The 12,257-nt window shown below is 50.7% G+C and overlaps 1 pseudogene; it reads left to right on the forward strand.

Annotated features, from left to right (window-relative positions):
- LOC149363418 (uncharacterized) lies at positions 1-356 on the forward strand (annotated as a pseudogene).
- The last annotated feature ends 11,901 nt before the right edge of the window (positions 357-12,257 follow it).

Here is a 12,257-nt window from a genome sequence, read left to right on the forward strand (position 1 = left end):
ACGCCACTTCTGAAGGTACTGTCCCTCTTCGCTCTCCTGGGCAACGCCCTCGCCGTGTACGTTCCCACCTACGGCGTTCCTGTAGCCGTCTACCCTACCGTGCCCGTTGTCACGACCGTGCACGCCACCGCCGTCGGTGCCACCGCAGTCCCCGCTTACTACCTCGTGGAGCAAGTGAATCCCGTAGTGCACAAAGTGGCTACTCCGTACGGCTACCGCAACACGGGCGTCAGCTACAGCTACCGGGTCGACGCCTACCCAGTGCGCGCCCCTATGGGCATGGCCGCATCCCGTACGGCTTGAACCACGGCTACAGATCGGGCACTTACGGACACTCCATCCTGAAAAAGTGGTAAGGGTCAAGAAATCGTAGAAATTCAGCCTGGATTATCCAAACCCTGGTTTTAAAAACCTGCAGTAAACAGTCCGGAAATAGGCTATCCCAAAGCTACCTTTCATTGGCTAATATAGACCTTTCGTTGCAAAACCTACGGAACTGACCAACACTCCGTGTACAGCAAGTACACCATCTTGACAGCTATTACATGAATGCCAACAAGTACTCACTGTACTACTTAATGCAGTGCGCTTTCGCTTTTGTTGTGCTAATTGAGATATAGCCACGCTTCAAATTGTGCTCAGGAGTCAACCGTATTTTACTGAAGCTGCCATGATAGAGGGGTAAATTTTTGTACTCTGACATAGCTCGTAAGATCATTTATCTCTTTTAATTCGGAGTATTAAATATAATGATTTAGTGCACACCACTGTTAAATTGATCAGGTTAGTGAACTTCGCCTTTGTTTTTACAATACAATTCTATATCGCTGATCTTGAGATAAATGTGGAGGCTTTCTGAGAGTAATCGAAAAACCTGTTATCTCCGAAAGTACACCTGCTGCGAGTCATTTGAGTTTTTATAGGTAGGGGTATATTTTGGAGGAGTGTCGCTAAGTTTCGCGTTTCTTCAACGTGCAGGCCATAGAGCAATGTTTTACATAATCTGCGAGCAGTCAACGGACGTTAAGTATTCGGTCAGTTTACAAAAGCACCCCCTGCAGGCGCCATTACTTGCAATAAGTAGAGAAGTGAAGAATTATGAGGCCAGTACTAGTAAAAACGCTTCGGCTCCCCGTTGAAGCCATGATCATTGACTGGGCTCCACAGAATCTGTCACATAAGGACGGTTCAAACGTCACGGCACTGGTCGCTGCTCCCAGGCCTCGTTGCATAAATGTCAGCTCTCGGGCTAACATAAAGGCAGAAATGAAAACAAGCCTTTTCAGTAATGGAGTTATGGTCACATTTTAGGACCAAATTCCAATATAGTTTTTGCCCTTGAATATTTGCATAACTCAATAAAAAAATGTTGATGCCACTCAGCCCAGCCATCTTCATATCATGAGGCCCCCCCACACACCCACCCACTTCCTCTTTATGCTTTCAAAAACCTCTCATATCCTGATACCTGCTACTATATCTAGCAATCTTTTTTATTTATCTCTGCACTTCGCAGAATGGCGGCCCCCTGACGAAAAAATGACGATCGAGCATTCCAGAATTGTTAGCACGGACAACGCACTTCCAGACGATGCTGTTGTTGATGAGCGTGTTTCATCTCCACGGAGGCGATAAATAAAGATCGGAAAGTAAAAGTGCAGTTTTTTGTTCTTGAGTTCACAGCAGCCTGTGAAAGCCATGGTTAAAATCACTCGTAGATACTCTGCCTTCTACTGCGGTTAGGATGCGACTGTGTAAGCAGAACACCTTATCCCCATGTGCTTTATGAGTGCACACACTCCAAGTGAAATGACCGCATTGGCCCAGAGCTAGCTGTATAATACTGTCATGGGCCAGCAAAATAATGCGGCAGGTTTCTCGTCTAGCATACTGCGAGGCGATATCGCGATAACAGTGTCGCGCCTGTGCTAAGGGTTAAGCAAGTGGTTTATCAGCGTATTGACTGCTTTCGGGGCTAGCGTCGGTAACGGGAGCGGTCGCATACCGCGTCGGCTCCGTGACAAATCGCAATCAATTGCGATGCAACAACTTTTTCCCCTGCAAGCCTGGTATTATCGTCTCCAGGAACCTCAGCGACACCCGTCTACACCACGTTTGTTAAGGTGGGGCCAATTTTTGACCACTTGTCGGTCATTTGAAGGTTTCGTCACGCTGCGGTGGTGCTAAGCCTAACGGCGCCGGGGCCTGCGATGGCCCCGGTCGGGGATCCCTCGGCTCTGGCGGCTCTAAATCAAGTCACCGGATACGACCCGCAGTCCTTGCAGATCGTAACAATGGATACCCATCAATCCGAGGATACGACTCAAGGCGAAGATCTTCTACCAACCGACGACGACTACCTACAAGATATGGTCCGCGTCTGGCGCGGAAAGAAGAACGCGGCAGCGGCATCAAGGGACGCTGGTGCTGGTGCCACCCAGCAACAGGTACCGGCTAGCTCTGCGCATACGCAGGGCGGGAGTGCGCCGAACGCAGCCTCGAAGAGCTCCAAGCAACTCCGGTGGCGGCCGCAGAACACGCCGCGCATTGAAAAAGATGACATCGTTGTGGTGCTGAAACCAAGAAACACGGTCGACCTCAAGGCAACGTTTGGTCCTGGACAAGCCGGCGCTGCAGTCCGTAGCATCCTCGGGGACGACGCAAATGCTGGACTTGTGGTGTGGCCCGTTTGGGACCAAAACGTCCTTGTATGTGCACTGAAATCAGTCGACGCCGCGGAGAAGCTACTGCGGGATATTGTGCTGCCGGTAGAGGAACGCGAGCTACCGTTCCGGGGACACCCTAAACTCTCCGGTGCGTTCTGTCGAGGCGTCGTGACTGTTTCGCCAGACGAAACGTCTGAAAGCGTTAAAAGAAAACTCAGTGCCGAACAAAATGTGGTGTCTGTGCGCAAGCTAGGGGGAACCCCGGTTGCGGTGATCACCTTCGCGGGGACCAAGGTGCCACGGACGGTGTTGTACAGCTACGAACGGCTCCCTGTTCGCCTGTACAAGAAAACAGTGCCAGCATGCCACCGCTGTTGCACAGTGGGCCATCGGGCCGATGCGTGTCCGCGACCGCAGCCGGGACGCTGCAAACGCTGCGGAGTCCAGGTTCCCGATGCCACTCCTGACGGCCTGGCGGAACATGACTGTGTTCCGAGCTGCCTCATCTGCGGAGGCGGCCACCCTACCGGAGCTCCTGGCTGTGCTGGGCGGTTCCGGAAAGCCATCAAGCCGAGCTCCCCATCCGGATCGAAACCGAAGACAAAGACGGGGCCCAAGCAGGCTCATCCGCCCAAGGCCAAGAAAGCGCCAGCCGATCAGGAAATCAAGGTCAAACCCGGCACATCGAAACCTGTCAAGTCCGCGACCCAGGCGGTGCCCCCGGTCCTCAACGCCAGGGACTTCCCGCCCTTGGCACCCGTCCAATCACAGGTGAGCAGTTGGAGTAGGGCAGTCTCTGGGCCCCCTACCCGTCCCTCCCCTACCCGTCCCTCCCCTACCGAAACCGCCCTACAGCAGCAGGTAGAGGAGCTCAGGCGCCAGAACCAAATTCTAGCGCGCAAAATTCAGGAATTAGAAGCCAAACAGGCCGGGTCATCCGAACCAATGCAAGAAGCTGAGCCAGATGACGAGAATGACGGATCATCCGTAACATCTTGCCTCACTAGCGTCTCGCGGCAGAGCGGGGACACGGTTGTTGGATCTACTGGTCGCGTCGCCGGCCTAGAGGCACTGCAGCGCCAAACCGAGCAACTGGAGGAGCAAGTGGCGGCCCTCCCGAATCAAATCATGTCAGCAGTCCGCGAGTCCTTCCAGGACATGTTCAAGGCAGCTTTAACGCAAGCACTTCCCGACCTTATGGCCCAGGTCACCGACTCGGTCCTTAAAGCCCTGCAGCTCTGGGTCAGCACCCAAATTCAGAACGCCACTAGCTGCGATTCCCCTCACCTCAAACGTAAGACAGCCTCCCGCCAGGCAGCGAAGGAACACGGTTCAGGCTCGGCAGCTGTTGGGTCGGTGCGGCCCCTCGCTGGGGTTGCGCTGGGTCCCGGCCAGAGCTAGACCGCTCCCCCGTAAATAAATAGAACAAGATGGCTAGCACATCTAATAGGAATGATAAAAACCTTGAAAAATTCCAAATCATCCAATGGAACTGCAGGGGTTTCAGGGCTTGGAAAAAACGGTCACACCTCCAGCTCTACCTGCAGTCCCTAGGTGACATGCCGGCACTCGTTGCCCTGCAGGAGCCCGGCATAGACGCGAAATTATGAGGCTACAGCACCTTTCAGGGGGGCCCCTCTACGTGCATCCTGGTGGATAAGGCTTACACCGGGGTTCAGGTCGACTTAGACTTGAGTACCGAGCAAGAATATACAATGGTCCGGGTACTGCCTCTCAGACGCCGCGACCCGTCAATACATAACCTCAACATATACTGCCATCCGCATAAGCCGCGCGTAACTTTTAATGAAATCTTCCTTCGCGCGATAAAAATGGCAGCCAAAGAGCCTCTAGTGATCGTTGGAGACTTCAATGCTCCCAGCCTTCATTGGGGCTACCACTTCGAACAGGCAAGAGGACGTAAGCTGGCGGAGCTCATCTCCACCCTCAGCCTCACGTTGCTCACGGACCCGGCGTATCCCACCCGAGTGGGGAATTCGGTAACCCGCGACACGTGTCCAGACCTTTCTCTCGTTAAAAATGCTAGAGCGGCTGCTTGGGAGAACTTGGGAGATTTTCTAGGCAGCGATCACCTCCTTCTCCGGATTACACTCATGGCGAAGGCAGCGCGCAAAAAATGGGGTCAGGCCAAGCTGACCGATTGGCACAAATTCCGAAATAACACTATCCCTCCCGTACTATTTTCCGGCGGCTACGCGGAGTGGGCTAACCACATATACAACATTCGGAAACAACACGTCACAACACTACAAACCACCGAAGAGATCCCCGCAGTGGACACCCACCTCCTGCATTTGTGGGAGGCGCGCCGGAGCTTAACTAAACGGTGGAAAAAGCAGAAAACTAATCGCAAATTACGCGACCGCATAGTCAAACTAACAGAGCAAGCTGCAGCGTATGCTGCCGAACTCTCAGATTCAAATTGGATAGCACGCTGCGACGCCGCAGCTCATCAGATGAGCTCGAAGGGGACGTGGCGTCTCTTCCGCAGTCTAATCGACCCCTCTCAAACGAGAGGGGAGACGCAAAAGCAGCTCCGGCGGGCTCTGCAAGGGTATCAAGGTACGACGGCGCAACTTGCGGACACTCTGTGCGACAGATATCTTTGTCGTAGGGAGGACCCGCCTGGGCCTGAGTACATGTACTCTGGCAGGCCTCATGAAACACTTGAAGCCCCTTTTGAGTTGCACGACCTTAAGGCGGCCTTAGCAAAAATGCGCCGGGGTACGGCTCCGGGACGGGATCACATAACCGTGAACCTGTTAGCGAACCTACCGGACTCAGCCTACCTCCATTTATTAGAATACATCAACCAGATCTGGGACGGGCGTCCACTCCCTCCCGAGTGGAAAACGTCTCTTGTGACGTTTATCCCTAAAACAGGTAAGGCCGTGAATACGGACAACCTGAGGCCCATATCACTGACCTCATGTGCGGGCAAGCTTATGGAGACGATGGTTCGGGATCGCCTCTCTCCATACCTGGAGAGTAAGGGCTTCTTCGCAGTCACCATGTTCGGGTTTCGCCCCCACATGTCTGCACAGGATGTCATTCTCCAGCTGCACAGGGATGTAATACGACCCACAACTATGCAACACAATGACAAAGCCATCCTCGCCCTTGATCTGAAAGGGGCTTTCGACAATGTTAAACACGGAAGCATCCTGGCCAACTTGAGTTCTACCGATTGTGGGGCTAGGGCCTACGCGTATGTAAGAGATTTCTTGACTAATCGCCAGGCCTTTCTTCGGATTGAGGGCGAGGAATACGGCCCTTACATGATGGGAACACGGGGTACCCCTCAGGGAGCGGTGCTATCACCGCTCCTGTTCAACATAGCTATGATGCGCCTCCCAAGCCAACTGGCCCGGGTGGAAGGCATTCAACACGCGTTATATGCAGACGACATTACAATTTGGACCACTGAGGGGAGCCTTGGGGACATGGAGGCCCGCCTTCAGCAGGCCGCTTCCATAGTCGATGCGTATGCTATTGACTGTGGGCTCCAATGTGCTCCAGCGAAATCAGAGCTTTTGCATGTCGGAGCGAACCCAGAGGATAGGACAGCAATTCACATCTCTCTGCCAGGAGGTCCTATTAGAGAGGTGGAGGAGCTCCGTATTCTGGGTCTTTTCATTCACCACAGACTCAGACCGGACTCCACCATTCTGAAACTCAAGAGAGTAGGCGAACAGGTAGGGCGCATGATCCGCCGCGTTTCCAACAAGCGGGGCGGTCTGCGGGGCAGGGACGCGCTTCGGCTCGTCTATGCCTTCGTGACTAGCCGGATCCTCTACGCCGTGCCATATCTCCGCACTACTAAGCAAGACGAGGCGTGAATAGACGCCGTCATCCGCAAGGCAACTAAGCGAGCCCTGGATCTCCCGGTGGCTACCTCTAATGCCAAACTCAAGGCATTGGGGGTGCTAAACTCCTACCAGGAGCTGCGGGAGGCCCACCTCGTGAACCAATACACGCGGGTCATGCAGACGGTCGCTGGGCGCCGCCTGCTAAACCGCTTACACATCCAACACGACTGCACTCCAGAGGAGGCGGAGCGTATCCCAGTACTGTGGCGCCATATGCTCTGGGTCTCCCCGCTCCCCCGTAACATGGACACCGACATGCACGTAAACAGGCGACAAGCGCGGGCTCGGGCTCTTGAGAGACAACACGGCTCCCGACCTGGTGTATATTATGTAGACGTAGCAGGCCCATCGCCCACGGGATTTTACACGGCCGCTGTCGTTCACCAGGAAATGCACGTTGATGGACTCTCTTTTCGAGCCCCGAATTCAATGCGAGCCGAGGAAGTAGCGATAGCGCTTGCTGCCGCCCACGCCAATTCGACAATCATCATTACGGACTCCCGAAAAGCATGTGATCATTACTTGGCAGGGGAGATCTCCCCCTTAGCTGCTTGTATTCTAAGACGGACTGCCACTGATCCAACACCCAAAAGAATCATTTGCGCTCCTGGCCACCAGGGCTTACGAGGTAATGAGGCCGCTGACGCGGCTGCCCGAGCGCTTACTCACCGGGCTCCTCATCCCAGCTCTTCTGGCTCGGAGACTAACCAGCCGCTGCTGCGATTCAAGGAAATTATAACGCATTATAGCGACATCCACCGCCTTTTCCCGGCCCCTGCAAAGGGGCTGAGTAAGACGGAGGAGCGAACTTTAAAGCGCCTGCAGACAGGTACTCTACTCTGTCCTGCAATCTTAAAGCATTACGATCTTAACACGGATGGGCAATGCCCACACTGTGGGGAGACCTGTGATATCTTCCACATGGTGTGGGCATGTACTCAAAATCCCCACCTTCCCCCTTCCCCTACCCCTTCCAGAGAGGCATGGGAGACTGCCCTTCTCAACTGCTCCTCGCTTGAGTCCCAAAGGGCTCTGGTGAAACGGGCTAGAGACGGGGCATTGTCATGCGGTGTCCCGGACTAGGGACGCCGACCATGTAGCGGGGCCACTCTGTGGCTCCCAAACTCTATTTCAGCAATTAAAAGTTTTCACCACCACCACCACTGCTTTCGGGTCTGAGCGTCGGTTGTTGGAGGCCGTAGAAATTTAAACAAATCGCTCCGAAGTATACATAATAAACGAAAATTTACTATATTTGGCTGTATAGAATGAAACCGGGTATAATAATCAACACCATACGTTGTACTATGTACGCTATGCCAAGCTATAAGTATTCTTATTAAACTTTTTGTGCAATTCAGGATGCGGTGGAAAGGCTCTTTCAAGCTACGTTTCATAAAGCAGCAAGAGCAAAAAATGGTAGCGAGGTGAACAGGACAGAAATTGTAGTCAATTTTACAATTTTCAAGTACGTAAGTGCAAACTACTTTTGGCAATTGCCGATCTGCCATCACTCGAATCAAACTACCGGGGGCACTTCAGAAACTTACGAGAAATTAATGCGAAAACATTACACTACTTTCTCAACTCTATTCCGACTCTATTTTCGACTCCAACTCTATTCCGGCGCTAACATTTCAATATTAGTTAAGCAGCCTGCTGGTTAGTAACTCATAGCTGCGGTCTATGTACTACACCACTGATCATGCTATGCGGAAAAACGTTCTTCTAACTCAAAACGCCTGTTTTTAAAAAGTGTGTAAAGTCTTACGTGACACGCCCAGTAAATATTTTTACGTACCTAGCACCACGCGACCTCTGCGCTTAGTCGAAACGACGACGAAGCAGCGGTTTGCACGAAAGTTGCCTCTGGCTAGACCTTACGCTATTATTAAAAGCCTGTATAAATTAACGTTAATAATAGAGTTAACAACTGGCGGAAAAACAACTTTATTCTTACGTTCCGGCCAGGTTTTGGCCTTCTTCAGCGTGATCTGATACAGGCAAAAATCACAGCTTTTATAAACACACGTACGCGTTGAGGGAATATTCTGGTGGCGAGGCATAGCGGCAAACACCTGAGTGAAAGATAAATGATAGTAAGCACAGTGCCTTAAGCGCTGAGAGACTAGCATCTCTTAGGACAAGCCATGAGCTTTACACCAATATGCTCTGACGAGCGCGATTTCGAACGAAACTGCACAAACCTCCGGAACGCCCTTATTAAAAGGAAAATGCCCAGATATACTAAAAAGTGATGCGGTAGAATGCGCAGGCCTCCTTGGTCGCGAGGCACTCCTCAAAGCAGAAAACCACCCAACCTATCACCTAACCCACTCCGCGTAGGTTCCATACGTCGCGGGAATGGGGAAAAAACACCATGTGATTCTCGTGCAAAGTGATAGAATCAAGAAGATCATTCAGCAAGCCCCCTGTGCTGTCTACCGCCGTGGAAAAACCCTTTTGGGCATTCACACTTCATTTGAAGCCAAACCAAGTGCGCCAATTGGTTGCAATCCCTGCAATAAATCGCCCTGCAAAGTTTGCGCATAGATGAAGACTTCAGTAATGGCTTCCAGCAGTGCATCAAACTTTAATGAGACAATTCCAATTAACTACTCATCTGATCAAAGCACCATAATATGCATGCTTGAATGTTCGATCTCCAAATTCAATATATCAGCCAAACAGGAACAAAGTTCAGATATAGTTGCAATAATCATAAAGCTAATTGCGCCGCCGCGGTGGCTCAGCGGTTATGGTGCTCGGCTGCTGGCCCGAAAGACGTGGGTTCGATCCCGGCCGCGGCGGCTAGAATTTCTTTGGAGGAGAAATTCTGGAGGCCCGTGTACTGTGCGATGTCAGTGCACGTTAAAGAACCCCAGGTGGTCGAAATTTCCGGAGCCCTCCACTACGGCGTCTCTCATAGCCTTAGTCGCTTTGGGACGTTAAACCTCGCAAACCAAACCTAAAGCTAATTGCAAGACACTGTCCAACTTTCCTATGTCTAAACATTGAGCAGCCTTTTGAAATTTTCAATTACTGGAGTCAGGCTTCAAGACGCACCATGAACACAATATTTGTGAATCATTCCAGATACACGAGTTTAATACTGTTGCTTGAGGTCTCATCAGAGAGAGAAAACAGACAGAAAGACAGCCACGGAGTTGGCGCAGCAGGAAACGAACACACAACAGGAGAGCGTAGACAACGTCTTGCCCGATGTAATAGAGATGGGATTAAGAAGCGCGAACTCTTCTGTAAGTTGCTGAGACACGCCCAGAAATTCTAGACACGCACACTTGTTAACGAGAAGTTCTCACTGAACGCGGTTTTTTCACATATCTAAAGATTAAAATATAAAAGCCAACATCTACACAGATCCTTCCAAGGTAAGCTTCGATATTTTTCCTATCTACGTTTTCTCTACAATCCAAAACGGTTTAGTTTTATTAGGGGTTTAACGTCCCAAAATGACTCACGCTATTAGGAACGACGTAGTTAAGCGCTCAAGAAATGTCGACCTCGGCGAGGTTCTTTAACGTGCAATGACATCGCACAGCACACTGGACTATTGAACTTCGCCTTCAGCTAAGTTCGACCGCCGCGGCCGGGATCGAAACCGTGTCTTTCGGGTCAGCAGCCAAGTGCCATAACCACTTAGCCACCGCAGCGGCTTGTCTATCGTCAAGAAATCTTCCTCAGTGGTTTCCTATGGCTACTAGACGCTAGCGATGGACATACTTTAAGTGAAATCTTTTGCTACCTATCGAAATAATGGACCGTAGTCTGGCTGGCGTTTGTGCGTGTCCTCTCCTCGTGTGAGTCGTTTCCTCCTTTGCTAGCTTTAGCAACTCAGAGTGTCTTCCCGCCTTTAGTCAGTGATCCATCTTCCACAAAGTATTACAAACTGACCAAATTAACGGATGGTATAAAATTGTTGATGTTTTTTTTTCTAATACGTATACGATAGAGGAGCACCTGGGCATTCTTGGCATTGGTTAATCGAACACCGTGTTCCCATCATAAGCCATGTGCCGTCAGAACGAAACTGCACCGCATACGGGTAGTCCTTGCTAAATAGTGTGAGCGATGCGAAAAGCCAAGTTGAGCAGCTCGGAGTGTTATGACATGCCCCACAATTCTGGACAAAAGGATTTTTGAACGGGAAAGAATTTATTTGCACAAAGTTTTTATATATTGTATGATTTCACTACAACAATCAACATATCCGTAGATCTCCCGTCTTCTGTCTTGAAATTTTTTGCGTTTAACGTTTTTCCATCATCCAAAGCATTCCCCAATGGTTTTCTATGAGAGTCTTAACTGCTCTATGCGAGCGACAGACACAATATGAATGAAATATTCTGTACGAAGAATCGACCATTACCTTCAATATTTCTAAACAAGTACACTACAGTTGTGCAATATTCAAAATTTTCGTCCAGAAAATTTTGGACATGGGCCAGGTAAACGGGAAGAAACAGGCAACATGAGCCAATGGAGCAAACATTGCGCGGATCACAAGCAGCCTCTAGCGAAGAAGCGACCACGCCCTAGGCCAGCCGCAGTATTGCGGGGGAGTATAGAACCCCGTGTGGCGCGTGGTATTGCTTTTAGCTTTCCCTCCCTTTAGCGCCATTGTATTATTTCCTCTACATGTGTGTAAGCATGCTGTGCTCAGTAGGAGAACCGAGAACGGAAGAATGGTGTTGCAGTTGACAGGTCGCACCGAATTCCACCACAGCGACTGTCCAGTTGAATGGGTGAATCGAAACGGAAACGGTGACGAGTCGAGGCGAAAGCATGTTTGTCAAGCTCCGCGAAGACAAGGGCGGGAGGTCGAGTGCATTGCTAGGCGCCTCTTGTGGAATGTGCATGGAGTAAAGAACAAGGTCGGGCTGAATGGCAGTCCCAGACTTCCACGCCTAGCCGCTAGCCGAGCTGCGTTCAGGCCGATCGTGAAGTGCGCTGTAAGACAGCTACCGCCAGGATAATTCTTTGGCCAAGGGAGCAAGACGAATGCAACTTATTTGGTTTTCGCTGCTTGCGTATGTCATTGAAAACTATTGCTTGAAAAAAAAAATGCCTGAAAGACGCTGTATGTATTGATGAGTAACCTAAGCAGTTTTTACTGCCAGCGTCCATTACCTCGGCAAGAGTACGCCCAACTTATCACATTCTCTCTCTCTCTTAACATCTGCACAGTGCGCTAGCTATCCGCCATGCCTAAGCACCTGATTTCAATCGGGCCAAACGCTGTAGAAGGCGAGTGAACGACTTCTTAGAACATTAATCCACTCTCTTACAAAGCGCTGGTTAGTTAGTTTTCTGAAAGGCAAGACTCGACGTTCGCTGCCTGTAGAATTCCTTAAATCTGTTCTGCAAATCAGGGGTTGTGCCGGGTGAGATGATCTTTCCAGAGCGCCGATCTCGACCCACGTCATCCGCGGCACACGTGACTTCATCTGCCTAGAGCGTGGCCCATGCAGCAAGCAACCACAACTTCTTTTTTTTTCTATTTTATTGGAGAATAAAGACAGCTGCAGGAGCAAATCACTGGGAAACAAGCAGCGCACGAGATAATCCTGCCATTGTTGCGACCTAATCTCTGGTTAACTTTGTTGAATACCTAGATTAAACAGAAGTCTGACTTTAAAAAATATCCTGGTTTGGGTCAAGTGAGACAGACAGTGCGCCA

The sequence above is a fragment of the Amblyomma mixtum genome, chromosome 2 (assembly GCF_055824585.1).
Source record: "Amblyomma mixtum isolate Tamu chromosome 2, ASM5582458v1, whole genome shotgun sequence".
Lineage (NCBI taxonomy): Eukaryota > Metazoa > Arthropoda > Arachnida > Ixodida > Ixodidae > Amblyomma > Amblyomma mixtum.